At 37.0% G+C, this 25,571-nt stretch overlaps 1 protein-coding gene across 1 annotated transcript in view; it reads left to right on the top strand.

Moving 5' to 3' along the window:
- Positions 1 to 25,571, top strand: part of BCKDHB (branched chain keto acid dehydrogenase E1 subunit beta) — a 112,191-nt gene that overhangs the window by 37,047 nt on the left and 49,573 nt on the right. The window lies entirely within an intron of this gene.

Genomic DNA, 25,571 nt, shown 5'->3' with positions numbered 1-25,571 from the left:
AGAACCTGTGTGGTGCAATTGCTGCAGACAGCAACGGCTCTCAGAGTCTGCTCAGGTGACGGGACTTGCTGTACTTCAGTTATAACTTTCTTGAGATGTCAGTGTCAATGACCAAGAAAGAGTGGTAGAAAAATTGGCTGTGCCAGAGCTGTCCGTTTGTCTGCTTAAGTAACTCTTTACAGGCTCTTAATATGGAAAATGGGATTGATTCTACTCCAGGCCGGCCAGTAAGCAAATCACCGGCTGTTACAGGGCTGTCCTTTGTCTCAGACTGTTACTTATGTCAGCCTTCATAAATCTCAGGACAATTTTTTGTTTTCCCTCATCTTACATATATGGCTATCACCTCCTTGTCCTGTTGGATGCAGAGGAAAAGGATAGTGTATGTGATGTATTGCAACCTTATTGCTGTTCTGCTTGTGTTGGGATGCAGGGTCCTCAGCTGATGGGCACCTGACTGTGATCTTTTTAGAGAGCAGGACTTCGGGTTTAGATGTAAAAACATATCCCTCAGTTTTACTTCTGGGAGTGGTGCCCTTGGTGATCAGTACAGGCTGTTACTTGTATTATAGTGTGGTTGTAGCATGGAGGGTGTTGGTCTCCCAAGTAACAAGCAATAGGACAAGAAGAAATGGCTTCAAGTTGCACCAGGGGAGGTTTAGATTGGATATTAGGAAAAAAATCTTCATGGAAAGGGTTGTCAGGTATTGGAACAGGCTGCCTGGGGAAGTGGTGGAGTCACCACCATCCCTGGAGGTGTTTAAAAGGCATGTAGATGAGGTTCTTAGGGATCTTTTAGTGACAGTGCTAGGTTAACAGCTGGACTTGATGATGTCAAAGATCTTTTCCAACCAAAACGATTCTGTGATTTTAGTCCTTGGCCTGCTTCCACTTTTAGCCCCTGCACACGCACATCTCTGTTTGTGTCTTTCATACCAACCTTAACACACCTGTTACAATTCTCCATGTTATTTTGATTCTCCTGTCTGCTGGGTCTTTCTAGAAGGCAAGGAGCCTTATCGAGCTTCTTGTAGGCTGCATGATTGTTCCTAATCATGTGCCTAACGTTTGGGTTCTTTATGTTCCACATGGGTCAGTGTCATGAAGCCTTAATAAAGGAATTGAATTTTACAGAATTAATGTGCATTTGCCAGTCTAATATGTTCTACTCTGCAAGCTAAGCATAATTTACCCAAGAAATGCTGCATTTTTATGTAGAAATATTCTGTGAATTTTCCTTGTCAGTCTATGTAATTTTAAACAAAATCAAGGACCCTTCATGGTTGGTGTTGGGGATTGAGCAGGCCTCATAACCTTAATTGTTACTGTCTTTAGCAATGAAATTACTTTAACACTGAAGTTTTCAATGCAGCTATTTCAAAATGAGATGCTTTACTTAACTGGTAACATATGCAACTTTAAGACTAATTTGACAGCTGTCGTGAAGGCATGAAGAAGGATGGGCTGGAATGGTTAGTGCTGTGGAGATGAGAAGTAATATGTCAATTTTCACTGCAAATCTAACTGCTTACTCTGCTTTTTGTAACTGTTTCTATATAGAAAATTACATCATCAAAATACATATTTCATAAAGCTATGGGAAGTTATACTGCACAACTGCCACCAGAGGCCTCTTTTTAGCCAAGTTAAGCAGCTGCATTGACTTGGCATTTCTCCTATGAGCATGTTTATGATGTATAGCTCTGAGTGAAACATAAATAAATGTAAATAATATAGTGAACATCAATAAGAATTGCTGCCTAATTGTAGTGGTATTTTTTTGTGTTTAAGATTTTGAGATTATATTCAGTTTTGAAATAGCTCAGCATTACTGCCCAGGTTAAAGCCTCCAACCATTTAGGGACATGGTTAATGCTAGAGTTATGTTGTGTGTGGTTGCACTTGATGATCCTGAGGGTCTCTTCCAATCAAAATCATTCTATGGTTTGTCATCTGCATGAAAAGGAGATGAGTGCACTTGCCTGGAGCAGGCTGCCATGGGCTTTGAATGGATCCCAGCAGTAATTGAAACCTTCTCTTAGGTACAATTCCTGGATGGGTAAATGTGCAAACAGGGTCTAGATCTTTTATCAATCAGGTGTCTAAGAATGAGTATTGAAGTTTGAGCTAGGTACAGTAGCTCATAGAGCTTTTCTAGAGAAAGGAAATCTCCTGAGGGTCATTCATCCCAGCTGTTTCAGCAGCCTATTTGGGGATGATATAAATTGGCCTCTGGAAATGTCTTGGTTTAGAAGTTTGAAAAAAAAAAAAAAAAAAAAGTTAAAGGAGCCCTGATTGATGAGGGTAGTGTAAAGTCAGGTGAGATAAATTGCACCCTCATTCTGTAGCTGAGATGTCCTTTCTGTCAGCAGTAGGTGTCAGAAGCAGCTGGCCTGATTAAAAAAAAAATAAATCTAACTATCTTTGCTAGAATAAAAGTAAAGTGTGTGTTTGTATATTTATAAATATATATATATTTTTATATAAGGCTTAATTGCTATTTAAATTGGGAAAGCTTCTTGTGAAAGACATCCTTCCTTACTTAAAGGCAATAGATACAAACAGTCCTTTACCCTGAAAAGTGATCTACCCTGTTTCAAGATTCTATAGCATTCTTAAAAAATTGCTTACCCATACCTGCTCTGGAACAAGAGAAAGCATTGATTTTACAGGCTAACAGCTTAAAGACATACCAGAAATATTTTTTGTTGCTTTAATTAGTTTAGACCTGTATTCTATACTTTGTTGCTTTTCACAGAAATCCAGACAGGTAAAAAGTGAAACTACATAAAATGTAGTATATTCCTTAGTTGTCTATATTCAATCAAAATTTTTCATTTTGAACATATTTCCAACTGCTGAAACTGTGACTGCTGTGCATATGTTGTTTGACAGGCTCAGTACTGTGGAAGCTTGATGTGATGTCTCTCTGAGGTTTATATCTGACTTTTCACGTGCTTAGAAAACTAACTTCTGAAAGGATTATTTTTCTGAATTTTATGAAGTGTTTGTTCCAGAGAAGCTTATTTAACATCTTGATTTTTTGTTTCCTTCAGAAGATAGCAAGGACTGTTTTTAATGTATCACTTACTTTCTGCTTATATACTTAGGCTTGAGCTAGTGTGCTTGTATGTCATGATCACTTGAACTTGGACTGTTCTGAAAAGATTCAGGTCACACTGAAAGTGTCACTAGTTGAATCTGCCAGATCTTGATGCCTTTTGCACTGCACAGTTTTTTAATAAAACAGCTTTCTAAAGATGAAGATGGGAACCCAAAACCTTTTCCTTTTTGAGAGTGCCCTCCTTGCAGGAACGACCACATTCCCTTTTGTTTTCTGTCTTACTGTTTTCTGGTGCTTATTCTGTGTGATTTAGGGTAATAACAGCAATAGAATCTGAGCAGGCTGATGCCTCAGTTTATCCTGTAGTTTGCCAGCAAGATGACACCTCAGGGAGATGGAAGATGATTGGACTGGAGAACCCATGCACTGCCAAGACATTGAATACCAGGTCTTGCACCGCTTGAACATGTGCCCTTGCCACCATCTCTAATCGGAGAGCTGAGTAGCTCCTGAGCTTTTGTACCCAGGGCCATATGACTTTGCTGTCAGTTCAATGTTAGCAGATTATCAGCATGCTCAAAGCACACTTCAGTCTCTGAAGGATATAGTTTGTTGTGGTTGCTTAGGCGGTGAAGCCTAAAGGGCTGTATGTATGAGCTGTATGTTTAGGTTCTTACATAAACCTTTCATCATGCCTTAGCTGAGAAGCCTGGATCCACTGCAGACTTGATGCACTGAGTGTCCTATCCTGCTGTCTTTGTGATCTGCTTTTGTGCCCATGTCAGGTGGCTTTTTGCTCTCTATACACAACATTGCAGTGTGATGTACTGTGAGATACCTGGGTGGTTACATGTAGTTATTTTAGGTTGTTGACTTGAGCAAATTTTTTAAACTTTTTTTTTTTTTAGGACATTTTTGCTCAGTCACCATTGCCACTTCAGCCATCTGGAAACAATGCAAGATCTCAGTAGTGTCATACAGCTGTCTTCATTTATAGATCTGTTCCTAAAAGGAAGAAAAATGGTTTTATTTCTAACTCATTTTTCATCGTAGAGGTTGGAGATTTCCCTTACAGAGGTGGAAGCAAGCCTTTTGCAAGGCAAGTCCATCAGCAATTTACTTTTTTGAAAATAGGAAGAATTTTTTTATACATTAAACCACACGCTGATCTGTAATATTTCTAAAGCCTTTCACAGGAAAAATGGAATAGATTATACAGCTTCCATGTGCATAAAGCTCAAGTATAGTGCTTCTGCATGAGATATGATGCAGTTCTTTGTGCTTTACCTCTAGAGGATTGAAAGTGAAACCAGCATCAACTCCCAATATGTAGCTGAATAGATCAATATAAAAAGTTGTGTTGTTATGTGTTAGAGAAGTGTCATAGGCTTGTTCAAAGAGTATGTGCTGCCTTTACTTCCTTAGGAAATGTAACAGCAAAGGCTGCTTTTAGATTACTGAGACTCTTGTTTGTATGCACATTCTCCAAGCACTATGTCATTTCATAGACGAGTGAAAAATTTGGTAAGACTCTTGTTTACTTTGACAGTCTTCACTGATTTCTGATTAAAGTTCTTGCTTTTATTCCCCAGGGCTGCAGTATGAGTGATACAGTGGTTATGATTCAAAGAGAGAGGAGTTAGCTGTCCACAGAGTGAATTACTTTTTTTTTTGAAAGAGAGAATGCATTCCCTGTGCTTGTTCTGACATCAGCATCCTATTTACTTGTGTTTAATGTATATATGAATGAGCCGGAATCAGGAGTAATCTCTCCCTTTTATACCTTCAGCTGTAAACATGAACACGTGAAATTCATGTGCTTCTCAGCATGCATTGCTGATAACAAAGCCCCTGCCTTGACCATGCTCTGCTGACTCCCCAGATGTTGCATGTGTGTCCAGTCGTCTGCATCTACTGCAGCCACAGCAAAGACATCAGTTCCTATCCAGGCAGGTGACATTTCCCTACTGCTTGATTGATCAGCTGTGTTGTTATTGGAAGGCTAAACTATCATAAAGGGTGCTGCTCAAGAAACCGAAACATGACATGTATATGAAAGATCTGTAAAATTTGTTACTTTATAACCTACAAAACTATTTAAAGATACTTTTTCTCTCTTTCAGAAATTAAGTTTTCAGACATAACTTCTTTTTTCTTTTTTCTTTTTTTTTCTTTTTCTTTTTTTTTTTTTTTTTTTTCTGCATTATACTTAACAGATTTGCTTAGAAGCTTTGGAGAGATTAGGCTATGTGGATTTGTCGGTCTGTGAACTTTTGGGTGGTGTGTTATTGATTAAAAAGCCAAGGGCACACTTCCCAGTGCTTCACTGGTTGCAATCAGGGTAAAATTCCGTGGTTGTAGTGTCTTTTATATTGAAATGCATGTGTTACTGGAAGCGGGAAATCTACCTCAGGATTAAGTACTCTTAAGGAACTGTGCAAGTTACTGTATTTCATTTACACTGAATTGAGCTGAGCATGTTATTTAAACTTCAAATTGATTAGTATCAATCTGTCATTTTCACTTTTGGAAGTGAAAGTTTGCAAATGCAAAGTTTTATGCTTTTGTATTATTTAAATGGCAAGTATTTGCCATGTAAAATGATGATTTCCATTTGTTACCTCATTGGTTGTATCTTAACTTTCTCTGAGCTGTTGCTGCTGTAGTGCAAAGACACGCTGAGAATTATTCCTTCATGTCTTAGTAATAAAAGCACTGTAAACTGAACTGCAGTGTTAAGGGCTTGTGGGTAACAATGAGCCGGGATAACTGAATTTCACAAGAAAATAGCGTCTTCACAGAAACAATTTATGGATTGACATTATCAATGGTAGTAATTCTGAATTTGTTTCTTTAGGCCACTGTACTACAGACAAGTGAAGGGGGTGGACATTCTGGGCACTTGGCGCTGCTTTGCTCTTCTCTAGGAAAGGTTCTGCAGACCTCCCCATGGAGGTTGGCATGAGTGCTCGGCAGGCTGGAAAAACATCTGCCCTCTCTCTGGAAAGGGTGAATCTGAGCAAAAGAGAATGCCGCTGCAGTGGGAGCCAGTGGGTAACATGGCCTGGGGAGCAGATCAAGGCAAACTCTGTGCCTTTTTTCCCATCGAGGGTATTTGATGGGAGCCGTTTCTACAGTGTATATTAGAGCTCTCTCCTTAATGCACAAGTGGCATTTTTGTCACCTGTTGTCATTAAAGTGATTGAATAATTGTCAGTTGTAGACCCTTGGTGTCCTATATTTAATAGGCAGCATGTCCTGGCAGAACTGTTGGTCTAACAGTTTGTTGTTCCCATTACTTTAAGTTTACTTCATCTAATTGGACTGTGAATAAAGGAAAATCAAGATCAGCGAGCCTGATGTGGGTTTTTTATTCATTAACTGCATTCAGCAGGCATTGAACTGTACAATTGTAATGCAGGTATCCTGGAATCAGATTTATGTTTCTTGGCTCTCTGTTCTTGATCTTTTGCCATTTTACATGTTGCTCCTTGGTTTTCTTACTGAATGGATCTTGTACCTATAAAATGTGATTAAAGTTGTACTTCTTGCATGATGACAGTTAACTTTGTCACTATTTCCATAAGAAACTTGTGTCTTTTGGTCTTGTAGTTTCAGGTTGCTAGAGCGTGCTGTGGGCTGTTGCTTGGCTTCCAGAAGCAGAACACTGGAACCGTGCTTGCAGGCAGTCATTTTAAAGTTATGAGAATATTTAACCATTTTAGAAACGAGTTATTCACATCTTTTGCTCTTCTATATTTCAAGAAAGCTTTGAATGTTTTTTGTTCCTCTGGATCTTGCTTCAGGGAAGTACCTCAAAGCTGAGGTGTTTGTGTATATCTAGTTTTGTTTTCTCCTTCATAGAATCACAGAATGTTAGGGATTGGAAGGGACCTTGAAAGATCATCTAGTCCAATCCCCCTGCCGGAGCAGGAACACCCAGATGAGGTTACACAGGCAGGCATCCGGGCGGGTTTTGAATGTCTCCAGAGGAGGAGACTCCACAACCTCCTTGGGCAGCCTGTTCCAGTGCTTCCTCCCAATATAACAATGTTCTCAATCTTTAAATTCCAGTGTCTGGTTTGCTTGTATGTATTGATAAAGAGTCTAATTATTGAAAACCTTGATTAAATAGAAAAAAGGCATTTGTGTGTTGTTTCTGTTAACATTGAGTATACTGCTGATGATGTCCATGAATTCCTCAGAAAACCTTTTCCCTTTTGCCCGCATTTCATATTACAAGCTTCAAATTTAAAGGCACTTGTGTAAATAAAAGAGTAGTGATGCGTAGTCTATAGTTAGAAGCTATTTTATAGCTCAAATATTTTTTTAATATTTTTTTCCGTTGCAACTGGTGCTGATTTAATTCTAATGGAAGTTGGGATGAAGTTCCACCATGGTAATCATGTATGAATCATTCTTCCATAGAGATAATTACTACCTCTCTACAGTATTACCTTTCTTGAAATGTCTATAGCTATTTATCCTGCTATTATCACTTAGTTGAGTTAGTTACTTTTGTTAAACTAGTTTAGGATTCAGATGCTATAGATTCTCATTATTTGTGCATTATTAACCTTTACCCCAAGATAATGTAGGTTTAATATTTCTGCAATAATTTTGTGATGTTTAATGCTGAGATTTGTGATGCTAAGATTTATTCTACTTTTTACTGAGTTATTGCGTAATAGCATGTGTATTAATACCGTAATGCATTGTATTTGGCTTACTGTAAGTATTTTTCTTTTCACAATGAGATTTCTCTGAAGGCAGTCTGAAATACTTACGATTCAAACATAGATTGCATAGACTGCGTACACTGCAAATATTTCCAAATATAAATGTTGTTTTATTTTTTATAATCTTTATTTTTCATTAAGATATTTACTCTTTTTTTACCAAAGATCTTAGAGCTGTGCCATGTAGGATGACAGGTTAAATGCTGACCTGAATAGATATATTAATTAGACTTAGTTTTCATTATGCTGTTACTTTTTCTAGTGCTACTTATGTGGGACTGGACAAACCATTTACCTCCCTCCTATCTTTGTTCTGTGCTAAAGAGACCGTACTTATGGACTGCTTTCAGTTTTGGCCTGCCACACAATACTCACCAAAATCAAAGGCTTTATTCTAAATAAACTCCATATATTCCACAGTAACTTCTGTTGTTAAGCTGCTATGGAGTACTCCTAAAATGCCCCAAATCTCTTGAAATTTTTTAGCCTGTTAGACTCTTTCCCTCTGCAGATCTGGTGAGCTGAATTAATGCATGAGATCCTGAATGTTTATTTACCCAATTGACTCATTATAAGAAAAAACAATTATTTTCTTGTGTATTATCCTGTGTTATGTATATATTTTTTAGATTAGTAAAGTACTGGAAGGTCTTAATCTGAAGTAATCTAAAATAACCATGTTAGGCATTAGAAAAATCCTTATTGCTTTTAAAAATCAGGCGATGTGAGGAGAATTGTTCATTTGACCTAAATGTCATGAAGAGAAGAGACTGCCAGCATTATAAATACTTACGCTGATATAATTTCAAGATCATGAAATTCATTTTTCGTTCCATTTGATCCGTATATGAAGTATTTATCCATTTATCTAAGCAATAGTCTGTTTAAACTATTGGCACATTACTTAGATAAGCAGTGCAGTGTGCTGTAAGTTGAAACTGTGCTTTGTTTAGTGACTTGCAGTTTCAGACTTGTTATTGTTTACGGGGAATGCTAATCAAACTTTCCAGATGAGAAAACCAGTAACTGGTGATTTATAACAGCTTGGTTACTGTATAATGCTTGTGCTGTAAGTGTGCATTATGATTTCTCCATCTACCTAAAAAAAGTATATATATATGTGTGTGTGTGTATGTATATATACTGCCAGTTTTATTAAGTTTCTTGGTCTGCAAATGACAAAATTGTAAACCCACTCTTTTGGCCTGTGATCAAACATTGCCACTGAGTACTAATCTGTCATATTATCATCTTTGGTATTTGTGATGCAATTACTGACACGGTACCTACATTTTAAAGTTCACAATAGTGCTGTGTTTGGAAGATTACAAATTTCTGAAGGAAAAAGGGATCGAACGGCTTTACTGCGAGAGGGGAATCTATTTTCAATGTAAAGAATAAGTGGCATCTATTTATCATTTGCCGGTAAACTGGTTCGTTATTTTAGCACTAAAATAACAAATTTGAATTACTAATTTTTTCAAAGCTTAGAAAGATTTCACGTAGAAATTACAGTTTCTTTAGTAATTTTAGAAAGTGTGATTCATTCCTGTCTGCTTCTCCATACAGGGAAAAAGGAGTTAGAGATGAGAAAAAAAGAAATTGGGATAATTAAGAACAGCAATGTGACTTTTAGTTTCCATTTATTAGTGTTGAACTGTTTGTAATATGACAGCAATAATTGTTTTGCTTTAAGAAGCTTGTGGAAACAATTAGTTTCTAATTATCAGCTACAGTGTTTTGTTGACGTTGGAGAAATCTCTTTATGCTATCACTTCTTTGGCTTAGGAGGTTTTAAATAATGGGTTGACTAGAGAAAAATGTGATTTTTAGACCTTAAAAATACTGTCAGAAGTTTGTGTTAATATAGTCTTATTGAAAAAAATTAAATCTGTTCAGGTAATCTGTCTACCTTGTAATGTGTAAATTGTTCTTTGTACTGGAAAATCAATACATATATGAAGTAGTTAATGTCTTTGTTTCTGGGTATATGTGAGTTTAGATTTAAAAACTATCATTGTCATTGATGTAGTTTTTTTGAAGTTAAAATGTAAAGATTTTGTTTGGTTCATCTAATTACATTTACTTGCGGTAATGAAATGTTGCAAAATGTAGAGTTTTTGGCGGCAGTTGCTTGGAGTAATGGAAAAGCTAATATATGGAACCTTTCTTATTTTAGACATGACTTATCTTTCATAATAAGCAAATTCCAGCGTGACACTAAATTTAGCTATTTATTTTTTCTGTGACTTCCACTGTTGTCAAATGCTTAATAAGATTGTAACTTGTTTTATTTAAAGCATCATACTGTTAAGTAGCTTTCTGACCTGTATTTGTAGTAAGTGATAGTACAATTCCAAGTTTTTTTCAGTATTGGAAAAGGTCAAAAGAAAGTTCATTGTAAAGTAGAAGTCAAGAGTCACATTCCCCTTCCCTCCTGTGTTTGTTATTAATTTCATCTTTATTTCCTTTTCACCTAAATTAATGTCAGACCCAACATGATTGAGCAAGCTGATGATTCAGCAAAGTACTGAGGAAATTGCTGACGTGATGCTCTTTTAACCTGTCACCATATGCGTTCTTAAAGTACTGTTAATTTTGTGTACTTGTGCAAAATTACAGAGAAATAAAATATTTAGTGGTAAAGCAGAAATGCTGATCTTTAAATAAAACACTTCGAAAAATCTAAAAATGTAAAATTGAGACTCAGTGCTTTTATAACTAAACATCATTAGAAATGCAGGAGTACATAAAGGAAGAGATTGTGCTTTTCATTAGTCAAGTGCCTCACTTACAAGTCCTTTCTGCCACAAATTTAGGGTATCTGACAAGTTACTTAGTTTCTTTGTGCCATCATCGTACCTTTTATAAAATACATGTTAGTCTGTTCTTTTTCCTGTGTTGTCTAACATAAATATAAGTTTGTAGTTTTGAGCTTTCATTAGGTTTTAAAAATACGGATTTTTTTTTTTAATTTCATTTTCTTTGAGGTGCTACAGTACAGCCACTTAGTCCCTTTTCCCACTTCTCTGGATTTTGCACGCTAGCTGTTTAAAGCTACTGTACCAGTTCCCCTTTGAGGAAAATAAGTGAAACAAAGGCTAAGCAAGAGTCTCTCTCTAAAATGGTTACATTTTACTCTGAAAGATTTTACTTGAGAAATCTAGAAACTCTGATAAAGTTGCCTGTGAAAAGCTTTCTGCAAAAATAGCTCCAGGGAATATCAGAGAACGCAGATTTTGTTATTGTAGTAACTTGATGAGCTTCTGTGGAGCGAATCTACAGAACTTTATTACTCTGTAAGAAAATGAAAATGTTGCTCAGAGTAGGAAAATAGAACTAGTCAACAACCACATTTTGTTTACCACCTATAATACTGGGTAATTGATCTTCCCTCTGGCCCTTCCACCACGAAACTGAGTTTTATAATGATCCATAGCTGATCTCCAGCTCTGCTAATTACTGCTCTTCAAGAATGAACTGACATTCCGGTCAATATTGTTTTGCTCAGTTGACAAGTTTGGTTACGCTTCTTTCATTGACATACTCTGAGATGTACAAAGCTCCTTGGTACTTCCAGGGTTCTATATTTAAATCTTCTCTCTGGTCCCCATTGCATTACAGAGGGTGTGAATGAGGAGTTCTCTACAGGCATTTCAATCGTTACGGTGATGGAGAGTTGATTTTTCTGACTTGGAATGAGTGTTATTCAACAGCGTTACAGTAGAAAATCAAAGCTTCAGACAGGAGGGGCTTGTTTGTACCTTGTGTGGTTCTTAAGCCAACTGCAAGGTTTTCTGTCTGCATCATATCTACTATTGAACATAAAAACTGTCATAGTGATTTGGAGAAAAATCTTTGTGTCAGTTAACACTTCAAAGTGTCATAGTCTTAGAGTGAACACTCTGTCTCAGATATGTTAATAATACATCATAATCAGAAAGTAGAGAACAAAGGCTGTTATTCAGCAATATTCAGAACTCTGAAGTGAATGGTTTACAGACTTTGATTATTTATTCTGTCATTTACCGAAATGACTGCTGTCTTTTGGTTGATAAGCGTGTAAAGGCTTTAACACATCTTCTAAGCTGTTGATCTAAGTGAAAAATACCCAGGTCTGTGTATCATGTTTTATTTAGATAAGAGAAACCAAAGAGTTGATTCTTTGAGGAATATACTCTTGATAAATAGGGAATATTTATAAACTTTTAATGCTTGTAATTTGTTCATGCTTCTGACTCATGTTGATGCTATGGAGATAGTACAATGGAAAAATGTATGTCAATTAATGGAAGCAGGCTCATTTTCCCAGGTTATTTTCATTATTTTTTCAGCTCATTAGGAGAGTCTATTTAGAAGTTAAGTATATTTCTTGGTCTGTATATAGATTTTCTTTTGGATACATTTATAATCATTACAGGTAGTGATTCTTGGGCTAACGCTTGTGTTAGAGATTGAATGTAGCAATGAATGTAGGTCTATTGTGTGTCAAGAAATGACTCTCTCAGATATGATGCTTGACATGGTGTTTGTCATTGAAGAGGCTTCCACTGATGTAAGTGATGTAAATGAAAAATGCATATATTTTGTGGCAGTTTCTCAGTCACTTTGCATGTTACTACTTTATTGTCCTGTGCCAACCCATCAAGTGATGCCATTGGCCACTACAGCTCTAAGAAGCATGTCACTTGTGCACAAATACCATTAAACTTAATGGAAACGGAGAATGAATTTGGTTGAGTGCAAATAGAACTAAAAGGCACACGATTAACCTTTTAAATAACTTGAGCATTGGGAGAAGTTCTTATTTTAGTGTAATCTAATATTTTTATTAGTTTTAGCTTGGATATGCAAGACAGATGTTGATGGAACATGCTAGAAGATTTTAATAGTGGCGTTTTCCGGAAAATAGAGTGGTAAAATATGAAAGTCAAGTTCATCTATAAAGGAAAGGCTGCTGATTCTTAACCTCTGTTTATACGGTGACTCAGTCAATATAAATTTACCTTTTTTTTTCCTGTTTTCTTGACCACTTGCATGTGACAAAGTCCAAAGCTTTATGATATAATCTTAATCAGTTGATTTTGAGAGGTAATGTTTTACCTTTATCTCAAGCATTGTGACTGTAGTCACTCTACTGGGGTAAAAGTTAAATCCAAATTACTTGATTGAAACACATCAAAAAGATCAAACTAAGGCTGTTGTAGTAGAAGCAACAGAGTTATTACTTCAATAGAAAATAACTGTTGTTTCACATTTCATGGTATTTTAATGGAAATGTAAATAAAGTTACAGACAAATTACTGAGAGATAACTCTGTGTTATTGTTTTAAAAATCCCAACAACATAGTAGAAGTGTTCCATGAAATGAAAGTCTGGAAAAAACACAGAGAATTCTCAGGTATAGGTTCCATGGATTTTGGATTTGCCACTACCATCTTTTTTTGTCCCATGCCATGGAAAAAATATATTTTTGGAAAAAATATATTGGAAAAAAATATTTTTTTACTCTGTATAACAACATTATGATAAAGAATGAAAAATAATTACTGCATGAATAATGAAGCCTGTTTTTGTATGGATTTGTGTTCCACGTTTCCTACCTTCCACCATTCCGTATTCTCTATTTAGCTACATTTGGGTGCTCAGCTTCTTTCTAAATGCCTGGCTACACAAAAGGTAGCATTGGAGGCAGTGTATTGGTGCTTACTGGTTGCTGAAAGAGGTGTGCGAGAGACAGTGTTAAGTGCAGCTTGTCTTTTATTTTGTTACTAAGTTAGCAGGAGTACTAATCTCCCTCACCCAGAGAGACTGATTTTTATCAAGCTTGCAGGGGCTTAATAGCTGTAAGAGTTGCATTTGGCTGCATGATGGCTATCAGGAGACTGACAAATGGACAGAAAAATAAGATCAGGTCACAGAACCCTAATTTCATTGTCTAACAGGCTGAGAATGAATATACCTTGAAAATGACTATATGTTCCTCCATAAATTGATGTAGGTCAGATACAGAGAGGGTGTAACTGGTAGAAAAGAGTAGAGATTGAAGAAGGAATCGGATAAGGATCGCTTAGGTAGTTTTGATGAAGAGGGCACAAAAAACAGAAGGGACAATAAGATGAAATATAGCACTGAAAGAAGGAAAAGAGAAGAGGAATTGGTTGTTGCTTTAGAGAACTTAATTTAAATGAGAAACAGTACAAGAAAAATGTATTCAAAAGAATCAACAAGGGATACAGGAATTTTTAAAACATTGGTTGGCAAGATATTTGGTACAAAATTCTGTAAACGATCTGTATCATTGAAATAGTTACTGCATCTATTAGGCACATGCTAATGCTTGTTTTTGAAAGGGGTCAAAGATGGCACATGCCTCATTTTCAGACGTCTTACTTGACCATCTTGGTCTATTTTTCTTGAATAATTTAGTGATTGTATTGCTCAGATCTTTCCACTGGATTGCCTCAGGCTTTTCCTTACAATCCACATTAGTAATTCAGATGTTAAATCCAATGAATCCTAAGCATAAGTGGGTTCAGCAGCTTCAGTGAAATAATCTGTTTTGTGCTGTATGAATTTGTGCTATCAGAACTGGAGTTAAGTTCATGAAATAGAAATGAAGCAGATGCTGGATTAATAGATGTTGAAGCTCCTACTTCTTAAGGAGTTTCAGTGAAAAAAAATTTCAGAAGTCTAGTGTAGTTTTTCAGAATGATTATTCAGATTAGAAAATGTTCCGGCATTCAGATTTAGCAGATATACTCTGCTCTTCCTTGATGTGATTCTTTCAGTATTACTTGAAAAAGACAATTGCTGGTACGAAGAGTGTCAGCAAAGTTGGTTCTTCCTCCACACGTACTTGAAAGGCATCGTCACAGGTGTTTGTTGGTGGCTAGAATCTTATTTTGTTCCCTTCTTCTGTGTTTAAAATGTTTTGTGAACATATGGCAAATTGAGAACACTGAGTTAAGGCCGAATTCTTAATTTTAGCCAAAAAGTGGATCTATGAAAGTTTGAAGATCTAGAACAACCTTTTTAAACTTCCATGTCTTTTTTTTAGAAGTCTGCATCAGAAGGATTGTTTGAATAGTTGTATTTAATTGTGGTTAAATAAGCAAATATAGTTCAAAGTATGGAGGAATTCTGAGTTACCAGTTACCATTCATTAATATTTTCCATTAGTTCACTTGCCTTTATACTTGAAAAAAATATTTAAGGAATCAGTTCATAGTTATTACTAGAAGACAATGACTGGGAGATTTAGATGCATTTGGTCAAAACAGGCTTTCTTAATATTCATATTACTTAGTTCAGTAGTGTTATCCAGGTTGTATGTGGGGCCCTCAGAAGTAAACAGAGGCTCCTTGCAGCAAATGTCTGTTAAAAATATTGCTTGTCACTGTTAAGGAGAGCTGCCAGTATCAGAAAACAAATGAGGTGTGAAGTAGGGGAGGACAAGAATGCAGTAAAATCAATATAGTGTATATGGCGTGATAAGAACAAGCCAGGTGAGTTTTATTTCCAAATTGCTGTTAAATTCTGAATCAGTTTTCTTTCCTAAAGAATCGATTTGAGTGTGTGTGTAGCAATTTATCTTAAGGATATCACAAGGTCATGCTATGGTGTTCCAGAAGTATTTTTTCCTTGCCTATCTCTTACTGAAGTTGGTTAGTATGTTCCTAAATATTTTCAGATTAAGCAGGAATATCCATCTATACAAAACATAACTTTTCTCCGTCATCTCCACATCCTATGGCCCTTATTAGCTGCTACTGTTTTCTTAGTAATTAACTGCTTTAGGGTACACAGAATGGTGTTGTGGAAGTGTTACAAGAGGGTTTGTAGCCGTGTTGTTTTACAGGAGTAAGTTTCCTGAAAGGCATTAGGATGTTACTTGCTGGCTGCTAGAATATCAGTCCTTTTAATCTAGTCTAGCTCTCTTCTATTAAAAACTATATTAAGCATCCCAAACTGTGTTGAGATGTTCTCTACTGTATATTGTATTTCTTTTCTCTTGTCACAATTGCAGCTATTTAAACTGAAAGTTGTTTTGGAGAGGAATTCTCTGCTACTCCGTATTTTTACAGAGCATAACACATTGGGAATCTGTTCTTGGTTCTTGGCTTTGCAGGAAGCTTATAAATCTCTCCATTGAACATCCCAGCAATACATACCCTGACGGCGTTGTGTAGGATGTAAAGGCCATAACCGTTTTATTATCCGCTCTCTTCATTGCTTCTTAGGATGTTCTGCCTAGCTCTGTAGCCAAGTCCTTTGGTTTTGATTTTAACTTTTTAAATTGTCCAGGTTACTTTGCATTTTCCTGTGCCTGTTTTCATTTCTCATTATCTCTGCACCAGTATCTTTACACTACAGCTTTATGTTTTTGATGCTATGCAGGAAGAAGCCGTGTTCGTCTTTCAGAATTATTTTTGGCATTTGTAGTGTAAAATGATGCATATTGGAATAATAAAATCCTGGTGTGTTGAGGCAGTGAGTTTTATGGTTGCACTAACATTTCTCTGTAAGATGTTTCATATGTGCATCACAGCTGTGGTCACATTAGTTCTTTATGAACTGTTGCTGCCATGCCTACATTTTAAGCTGGGGAAAAGATCCATCCTGATGTGGATTTCAGAGTGGTGAGGTTTAACCAGTGTGTTATGCAACATCAGCATAATAGCTTAACTGCACTGCTGTCCCTGGGCACCATCAAAAAGATCCTGGCTCTGTCTTGTTTGAACATTCCCCTCTGGTATGTAAATACATCGATGAGATCCCTAAAGCCCAGTCCCTTAATCATCTTTGTGACCATTCAGTGGACTCTCTCCAGTATATCCATGTCTCTTGTACTGGGGAACCCAGAACAGGACACAGCACTCCAGCTGTGGCCTCACCAAGTGCTGAGTAAGGGGAAGGGTCACCTGCCTCAGCCTGCTGGCAAACCCTTCCTAATGCAGCCCAGGCCATCATTAACCTTCTTGGTGGCAATGACACATCGCTGGCTCATGGTGAACTTGGTGTCCACCAGGATGCGTATGTCCCTTTTCTGCCAAGCTGCTTGCCAGCTGTGCAGCTCCCAGCCTGTACTGGTACATGGGGTGGTTCTTCCTCAGGGGCAGGATGTTGCACTTCCCCTTTGGAACTTTGTGAGATCCCTGTCAGCCCATTGTTCCAGTCTGTCCAGATCCATCCAAATGGCAGCACAAACATCTGACCTGTCAGCTACTCCTCCCAGTGTCGTCATCTGCAGCTTTGCTGAGGGTACACTCTACCCCATCATCCAGACTTCAGCAAAGCTTTTGGTTCTATCTCCCACCTAGAATACTCCTGTATCCGAGTTAGGATGTCATGCTCTGATCAGATGGACAGCTGGATAGGTGAACTGCTGTTTGTGTGGTTGGGCCTAGAGGGTCATAGAGAGTATGGTATGCTACCTGGAGGCCAGTGACAAGTGAGTACCACAGGGGTCTGTACAAGGACCTGTCCTGTTCACTCATCATTATCAGTGTTCCAGATTTTGTTCCTTCCCCTTCCTTCAAGCTATCATTAGGATTTTAATCTGACTATATTGTGCTAATACTATGGAGATGGTAGAAGTAATAGCCAGGTAGAAGTACAGCAAGACTGAACTGTTATGGAGAACAGATTTAACGTGGCCATGTAAAGTTGAATTATTTTCTGGGGACTTTACTCCTTATTAGAAATCAATATTTCAATGCATAGTAATATAATAACTTTCAAAGATCTCAATGGGTAGTATGAACATTGTCTATAACATACTACACCATAGAACAAGTTTTGCTAATTTATTATATGCAGCATTAGTTGTTTGGTTTCAGATAAACAGTTCATTGAGCAGCAAGTACATTTTGAATACTTCTCTTAATTTTCCTACTTTTTTACTTCATTAATATGATGCTTGGAGTTGTAACGCACTATGGTTTTGGATCTTTGTTTACTTTCTATAAGAGCTGATCTTTTAGTCTGATATGAGTTGGAAAGAAAAAATAAAACTCCTGGGATTTGTTTTTTGTCTTTGTCTTTCTCTCCAGAGAAGGTGGGCAGGAGTGCACTCGTGGTACCCGAGGAGGGTTGTGCAGCAGGACAGCCTCTTCTGTCACCCTCATGTGCTAAGGTCCATGGTGGCTGAACACTGATGGAGGCCTGTTCTCTGTTCTGTCCCTTATCCCTGTGTCCCATTAGCGTTGTCTCCTTCTATGGACTGTGTTTTGCTTCTCTTTGTGAGAAACCAGAATCAAGGCCTCTTTGTTTTTGTGCTCTCTTCAGCCTGGGAACCTAATGGATCTGCTCGTTCCTGCTGTGTGAATTGGTTATTGCAGGTCATTTTGCTTTGGGGAAACTTGTCTGCACTGCCCAAGCTGGCACCAGGTCCAAGCACCATCTGGGCCATGGCCCATCGCAGCAGCCTCAGCTCGGTGAATTCCAGACCTGTAGATGGGAAAGCACAAACCTCAGCTGCACCGGCTGAACAGACAGACAGTGAGGGGTTAAAAGCCTGTTTTGGTTAACTACTGAGCAGGAAATCCAAGGTTTGTGCTCTGCTAATGGGGATCAGTAAAATTATTGGCAGCATTTTAGTTATTTGCTTCAAGTTAAAAAGAAAGTGGATTTTCTTTTTCATCCCCTGCTGTTAATCAGCATACTCATCCATTACAGAGCTGTGTATGTTTTTTCATTTTATCACACACAGACTCACATGTTATCATTTGAAGAGTTTTAAGATATTTCTCCTGTGACCTTCCTAAGTGGTGGATTAAGAATGATGATTTTTCGTTTCCAAGTAGTTTTATCTTTGATCTATGTGCATTGTTGCCAGCATTCAGCTGTATTATTGCAATACTGATATGTTTATTATTCTTACACTAGCCTTATGAATCTTAACAGAATGAAAGTAAGGCTGGCTGTGTCATTACCAGTAATTGAGAAATCTTATTTATACTTCGGGCTGTTAAGCTGTGTGTGATGAAAGAATGGTTTGCCATGTCATTTGTTTGTCTTTGCATCTTGATTTTACTAATAAATTAGTTTCAGTTAACTTAGGAGTGCAGTGTAGACATGATACAGTAGTTTTGAAGGGTTTCTTTCATTTTCCTTCTCTGGGAATTTAGTACTGTTGAAAACCACATCAAGTGATGTTATTTTTATTTTCTTTTAATTCAGGTTAATGATGTAATTTTTTTCTTCAATGTTAAGAATTAGGTTTTTCTGTTTTGGAGCTTTGAGGACTGCATACTATTCCTGCCTTTTATTACTTCTAGGAGAAAAAGGTAGCTCTGTGCAACTGATAGTTACAATTTGCAAACTAGATGATGATCATTAGAGCGTTACGGGGCTTGAGCATCTCCAGGCTCTTAGGACACATCCCTTTCCTCTTCCCTTCTATTCCTCTCTCTGCACACTGGTAAAAAAATCAAAAGGGTGGTTGAGGATCTACTTGTTTTTTCATTAGATTCTATAGCTCCAGCATGGCTCTGGGGTGTCTGGAAACTGGGGACATAATAACTGCATTTGTCAGCGTATCACAAGCACAGTTTGTTGTATCCGAGGTGCACTGAACCTAATGTGTCATCCTGTGAATTTGCACATGCTATGTAAGTGTAATCCTCAGTGAATCATCTGGCAGGTTATGTTATACATTTCTCTGTGGGAAATGCTGAATAAAAATCTGAGATCTTATTTTTATCCCTATGCTTATGATATTCAGTACCAAGAATGCTGCTATGCAATTTCCTTTGTTATTGAAACATTACAAGGAAAACAGAACTAATGGGTTAAAGTAGATTCCCTCAGATTTTATAATTTCCCAGCACAAATTCATTGAAGCTTATTTGAAAATGGAAAAGAAAAAATGTTTTTCAAGGCATTTATTGAAACTTCACCAAAGTGGTGTATTTTTTTTCAAGATTCCGTGTTATCTATTAATATTAGTTTTTGTACAATTTTATAATTGTTTGCATACACACTTATTGCGAAATGAGCTATAATACAAATACAATTTCAGCACTTTGGCCAGCTTTAAAATTATTTTCAAAAGCTGTTTCTTCAGTTACACAGGAATCTTTTACAGTTTCTAAAGAACACGATCAAAAGTGTGCAAAACAAAATGTGAAAGTGAACATCAAAATAACTCCTTTTCTGTAAGAGATGAAAAATCTTTTTATTCTGAGAAGAGTATTTTTTTTTAAAGAAAATAGGCAACTTGCCATTGTGACACAGTAACAAGCATTTATAATCTAATTCTGACTTTGATAATTTCTTTCAAGGCAATTGCTGTGATGGTGAAGCAGCTGCTTACACAGGAAGAGGTGCTGTTGCTGTGGTTGGAGAGTAAGAGTGTACAGTGCAGTTGACCATCCAACTCGGTTCAAGTCTCCTTTCTCCTAAATAAGGGCACACAGTATGTTATTGGTAGTGTCAGCGCTTAGTTTTCAAATTTCTTGGAAGCACCCGACTTGTGTTGTTTTCTTCTGTCATCAGTGCCTGCAGAAGGGGAGAAAGTGGCCAACATGACAAATTGAGAGTTGAACAGAAAAGTCATTAGAGAAACTCTTGGATAAAGAATGTGGTCAGGGAGGTTGAAAATAATTTACTCTGCTGCTTCACTGCAAAAATGCTGGGCTGCAATTCAGAAAACCTTCAGAGTGCGATCTTAAAGCAGTAGTCTTGCAAAAGTGTTAGGGCTTTTGCTTGTGTTTTGTTTGTTTGTGGTTTTTTTTTTTACATTTCAATATCAGGGTGATCATCCCACAGGCCTTTTACTCTGACACAATGTCAATTGTCTTTCTTATGGATGACACCAATGTAAAACTGTCCTAACAACAAAACTGAGGTGGAAGACAATATTGACTTCTGATTTTGTTAATTTAGGGTTAATTTAGCAGCTGAAAACCCTGGAGTCTTTTCTCTGACTGGCTATAGCCAGGTGACAGTGGTGGGCCCTGACCTGGGTCTCAGGTGCCCTCTGGAGAGAGGGTGCACGGCTGGAGCTTTCTGTGAGCAATTCGTGATCTGCCTCTGATCTCTGAAACTGTGTCTGGAGCAGTGTTTACAGCTTAGTGCTGGCTGCACAGTGCTCTAGGATAAATGGGGTTGTGTCCTTCAACTGGCCTGCCCCATGGTCCTGACAGTGCTCGGGGAGATGGGCTGGGAACGGGAGTATCTGCACCGGGTAGGACCTCTTGCTTTTGGGAGCAACCAGGGTCGCATCAGCTGTGAAAGTGCAGAGTGATTGTGACACAAAAAGGAGCCATGTTCTCTAAATGCTCAGGTCTTGCTTCTGACTTGTATGGTCTGTTAGTAAAAATTGCAAAAAGAAAAAGTTTTCATGTTCATTTAATTTGAGATTGGAGATAACCTACAGAATCTAAAACAGGAACATTTTTATCAGGGCCGATCTCCTAAACCACATGATATTTTTTTAAGATGTATTTTTAAAAGTACTCTACATGAGCTGCAGAACATGCATGCATTTCAAAATTTAGATATTACTGAGGTAGGAAGAAGTGAAAAGACTGGGGTTCTGGAAGAGAGAGCAGGGATGTTGGGGAAGTGGAGGAGAACCAAGCCCTTCCAGAAATGTAACAAGTCTCTGGCTGAAGGGAGGAAATGCACCATTCCTTGAAAGGCCATTTTTTTCTGTTGCTAATCCAAATGAAAAAAGAACACTCCAACCATCTACCTTTTTAAAAGGTGACAAAATGGTAGGATTCTCTGCTGGCCAATTTAATACATCGTGCTGATTTAAGCATTGTTTTCTCCAGTTTAATACCAGTGGTATTTCCTATGAAGTTTGAAGGGTGAAGACCCTGTTACTGGATCGTATCATGCTGCATTTATTTGGACTATAAATGCTCTTCTAAATGTTGGGCTTTAGTTATCCTGGAGATTGAATGCTTGCCTCATTTGATTTGACATGGATTAATGTTTTTTATATTTTTAATGTTTTTATATGTTTTTTATAACTTAATGTTTTATAGGAGAGCACTGATACCTGAAAATAATAATTAACAATATCCACTGTACTCTATAGATTGTAGAGCAATTACTTTTGACATTTTTCCCTTTTAAATGATTAGCCATTTTACTTCCAGAAAATAAGATTAAATTTCCGTATGAAGATATTGAAATTAAATAAGTTAGCCATTCTAGAACACTACCAGTATAGGAAACAGTTGGGCTTTTTCATCATGGGTTGTCTGAAACATTTCTACATTGTAATACATATGTTTTAAAAAAATGCTTAAGAAAATCACATCAATTGCTATTGGCTGCTGTTATTACTGCATAGTACTGTCATCTGTAAGACAGAGAAAACAATATAATAATTAAAATGAAGAGGGCATACAGAGAGCCAATATGTTTGATGAACCAATGTATCATCTTTTTACCAATAATTTATTTATGAAGCATTTTTTTCACAAAAAAGCCCCCAAACAAACCAACCCCAACCACCCAGAAATAGCTCACAAACCAAAACTCTGTCCAAAATCAGTTAGAAGGAATAATCTATAAAACTATGAAAAAAATTGCAAGGAAGAAGCAAGTAGGGAGAAATAACTTAAAAATATATGATCAAAAATTAGCTGCTCACAAAACAAACTAATATAGTTGGGAAGTATGGGATTAGTGCTGTGTTGATTTTAACTGTATGTCATGTAAAGGAAACTCTAGTGAAGGGAAATAGTAAAGTCACTGAGGTTCTGCAGAGTCTGATTTTTTTTTTAGCCTGTTTTTTAATATTTCTATCAATGGAAAACATTTAAAACCCTTAGTACATAAGTTAGAGGTAACAAACAGGTGGAGAAATAGGTCAAATAGACACTTGGTGACCGATAAAGAAGACTGGTTCATTAACTGATCTGAGTCAGACACACTATATTTTTCAGCATATCCAAATAAAATTTTGTATCTTGAAAGAATAAACACACACAGGAACAGCAGTCATCAGTTGAAACTGGACTCGTATTGTTTTGCTTTGGCCAAAAGGCTTCATACATCCAAGAGCTGCAGTATCCTGGTTACATTATCTCCGTATTTGGCATTGTTCTGAAAAAGGCTGGAATGCTCGTTCCAGATGGGAGTACTTCAAGAAGGACACTGAAAACTGGAGATAATTCAGGGTAGGGCTGTAAGAATGATGAAGAAATTGGAAGTGTCTTGTTTGGTGAAAGATTTAGAGCTCAGTCTGCTTAGTTTAGCAAAAATGTGGTTAGGAAATCATTTGATCACAGTCCTAACGTGTTCATGTGGGCAGCAGAAATGTGATAATGGATAGCAAACAGAAGTAAAATAAGAACCAACAGCTTGAAGTTGAAGTCAGCCAAATTAGTTTGGAAATAAGGTGCAAAATTTTACAGGGAAGTCAGTTAAACACTGGAACAACTTACCAATAGCTGGGATGCATTTGCAAACACTGGAAATAACATAATTAAGATTGCATGTCTTTCTGGAAGACTCACTGTAGCTTAGGAACACGTCTTAAATGTGAAGTAAAAATGATACCTGTAATATTCAGGAACTGGCATACTTGCATCCTTCCTTAACATCCAGGACTCTATTTACAGAGCAGTATAGTGATAATTCCTGCTAATTTTGATTCTGATTTAACCATTTGGAAAGTTTTTAAGGTATTTCTGCATGGGACAATGTGGTGCAGGTATCCATGCTGACCCCTGAACTGTCTGGGAAGCATACTGAAAGCACCAGAGCTGTGCTACGTTGGTTTCCCAACAGGGGTGATATATAGTGCTTTTTAGCAGGGCTGAGATGCTTGTATGCAATGCTTGGTGATCACAGCTGCTTGCTGGCTCTTAAAAAGCTCCTGCAGGTGAGGAATCCTTGAAGCCCTTGGGAATCATATGTAAAAATAAGGATTTCTCATATAGAAGAAGTAGGTTTACAAAATGAGATTCCTCCTACCCCTGAATTTTTTTTTCATTATTTTTTTACTTGGGGTAGATTTGAGAACAGATAAGTTCGTGCAAGAAAAGTTGCCAGTTGCTTAGAGCAAGAAACCATATCAGACTCAGGAAACCTGTGATGTGAAAACAGTTGAAGGCTGAGAAATAATGAAGGAACACATTAAAGGCCCTATTCTTACTGTTTTCTAAACATCAACTTTTCACCACTGTGGATCCAGGGTACTGGAATGCTGGATTACTGGTCTGATCCCACGTGGATCTTCTTATATGCATTCTAACGGTGTCTGTTTCATAGTACTAAATTCTGAGAAACCCAATCTGTAATTAATGATAGTTTGCAATATTTCATGGTGTGAACTTTCAGAACAAACATATGCAAAGGAATCTTTGTTTGGAAAAAAAAAAAGAAAAAAAAGGATTTACAAAAAAACCTTTAAAAACTGATTAATTGTATCAGTTTTACCATAGCCGCTTCAAACTGATTGTATCAGTTTTATCATATCAGCTTAAAACTCAAGTGTACATTTTGTTCATTGAACTGTTGTTTTGATGTATTGGACAGATTTACAGTGCAGTCCATGCCTCTGCTTTGTAGATATGAGTTTCCTGTGCTGGCAAAAGAAATGAAAGAAATCAGCCTACGTAACCGTGGATCACTTTCCAACTGTTGAAATGCCTTTTCCTGTCTTGTTTAGCTCTGAATGTTGTCAAACCACTTCATAGTACAGTGTATGGATCATCTTGTTCATAGGCCTGTGACTTGCCCATACATCTGTGGATGAGCTACTTAGAGCTGTTGATCGAAGCTCTCCTAGAAACGCACAAGAATTAAAAAAGTACTTGAATCGGAAGGAATTCTGTATAATTAAGGCATTTGCTTTATGTATTATGTAGACAACACAGAACTACGCAACTGGAGAATGTGCTCATGTAGGCATTAAAGTGAAGATCGTGGCATTAAGGAAGTCTGACCTGATAGCCAGCATTGTCTTAGGTTTTTCGACTTGATGACTAATGACACCAGCAGTACACTATGTACTTACCTTAAAAATCAGACTCTAACTGTTCTCGAAAGATTAACATATGTTATTCTGATATATTTTTTCTGATGTGCATCTCTAGAAGTTTGTGAACCTTTTTTTTTTTTTTTTTTTTTTTGCACCTTATGAAATGATAAAACATGTATTATGCAAAGTGAGACTTTGCTGTCCTATTTCTGACCAAAGGTATCTGATATTGTTCAATCCTCGGCAATTTAGCATGTAGTTGCAGTAAACTTCCAGATATTTGGGTGTGGTGAAGCTTTATACTCCCATCAGATTAAAAATATTTTGCTTTCATTGTTATGTTTCATAATGAACACAGTTTGTGTTTTGATTAAAAAATGCTTGGATCACCTTCTGTGTATATTGTGCTGTGTCATTATTTATGAAGTGGATCACATGAAAATTGCACAAACATTGAGAATGAAAATTGAAAAATGTTGCTTGTAATTGCCATGTAAAACTTAAATAAGCAGCATTAATCCACATGATTGTTCTCTTGCTAAATTTTTTTATTTAACAATTTTACTTTCTGAATAGCTACGACTTTACCTAGGATCTGGTTGTGCAGGGGTATGTATCAGTGAAGGATTTTTTTACATCTGTATTTTTTAGTATTTTCAGAATCCAAGTTTTTACTGACTTATCAAAATTCTTATTTTCCTTCAGAAATTTTACAGCTTGCATTGATAGGGTAAATTTATATTCAGTTGAATCAACTTTGAGTCTTGATATTTTCTTAAAATGGAGTAGAAGATGTAACCACTTTTATGATAAATAT

The sequence above is a fragment of the Patagioenas fasciata genome, chromosome 3, assembly GCF_037038585.1.
Source record: "Patagioenas fasciata isolate bPatFas1 chromosome 3, bPatFas1.hap1, whole genome shotgun sequence".
Classification (NCBI taxonomy): domain Eukaryota; kingdom Metazoa; phylum Chordata; class Aves; order Columbiformes; family Columbidae; genus Patagioenas; species Patagioenas fasciata.
This window is presented reverse-complemented; position numbering and strand designations above follow the sequence as displayed.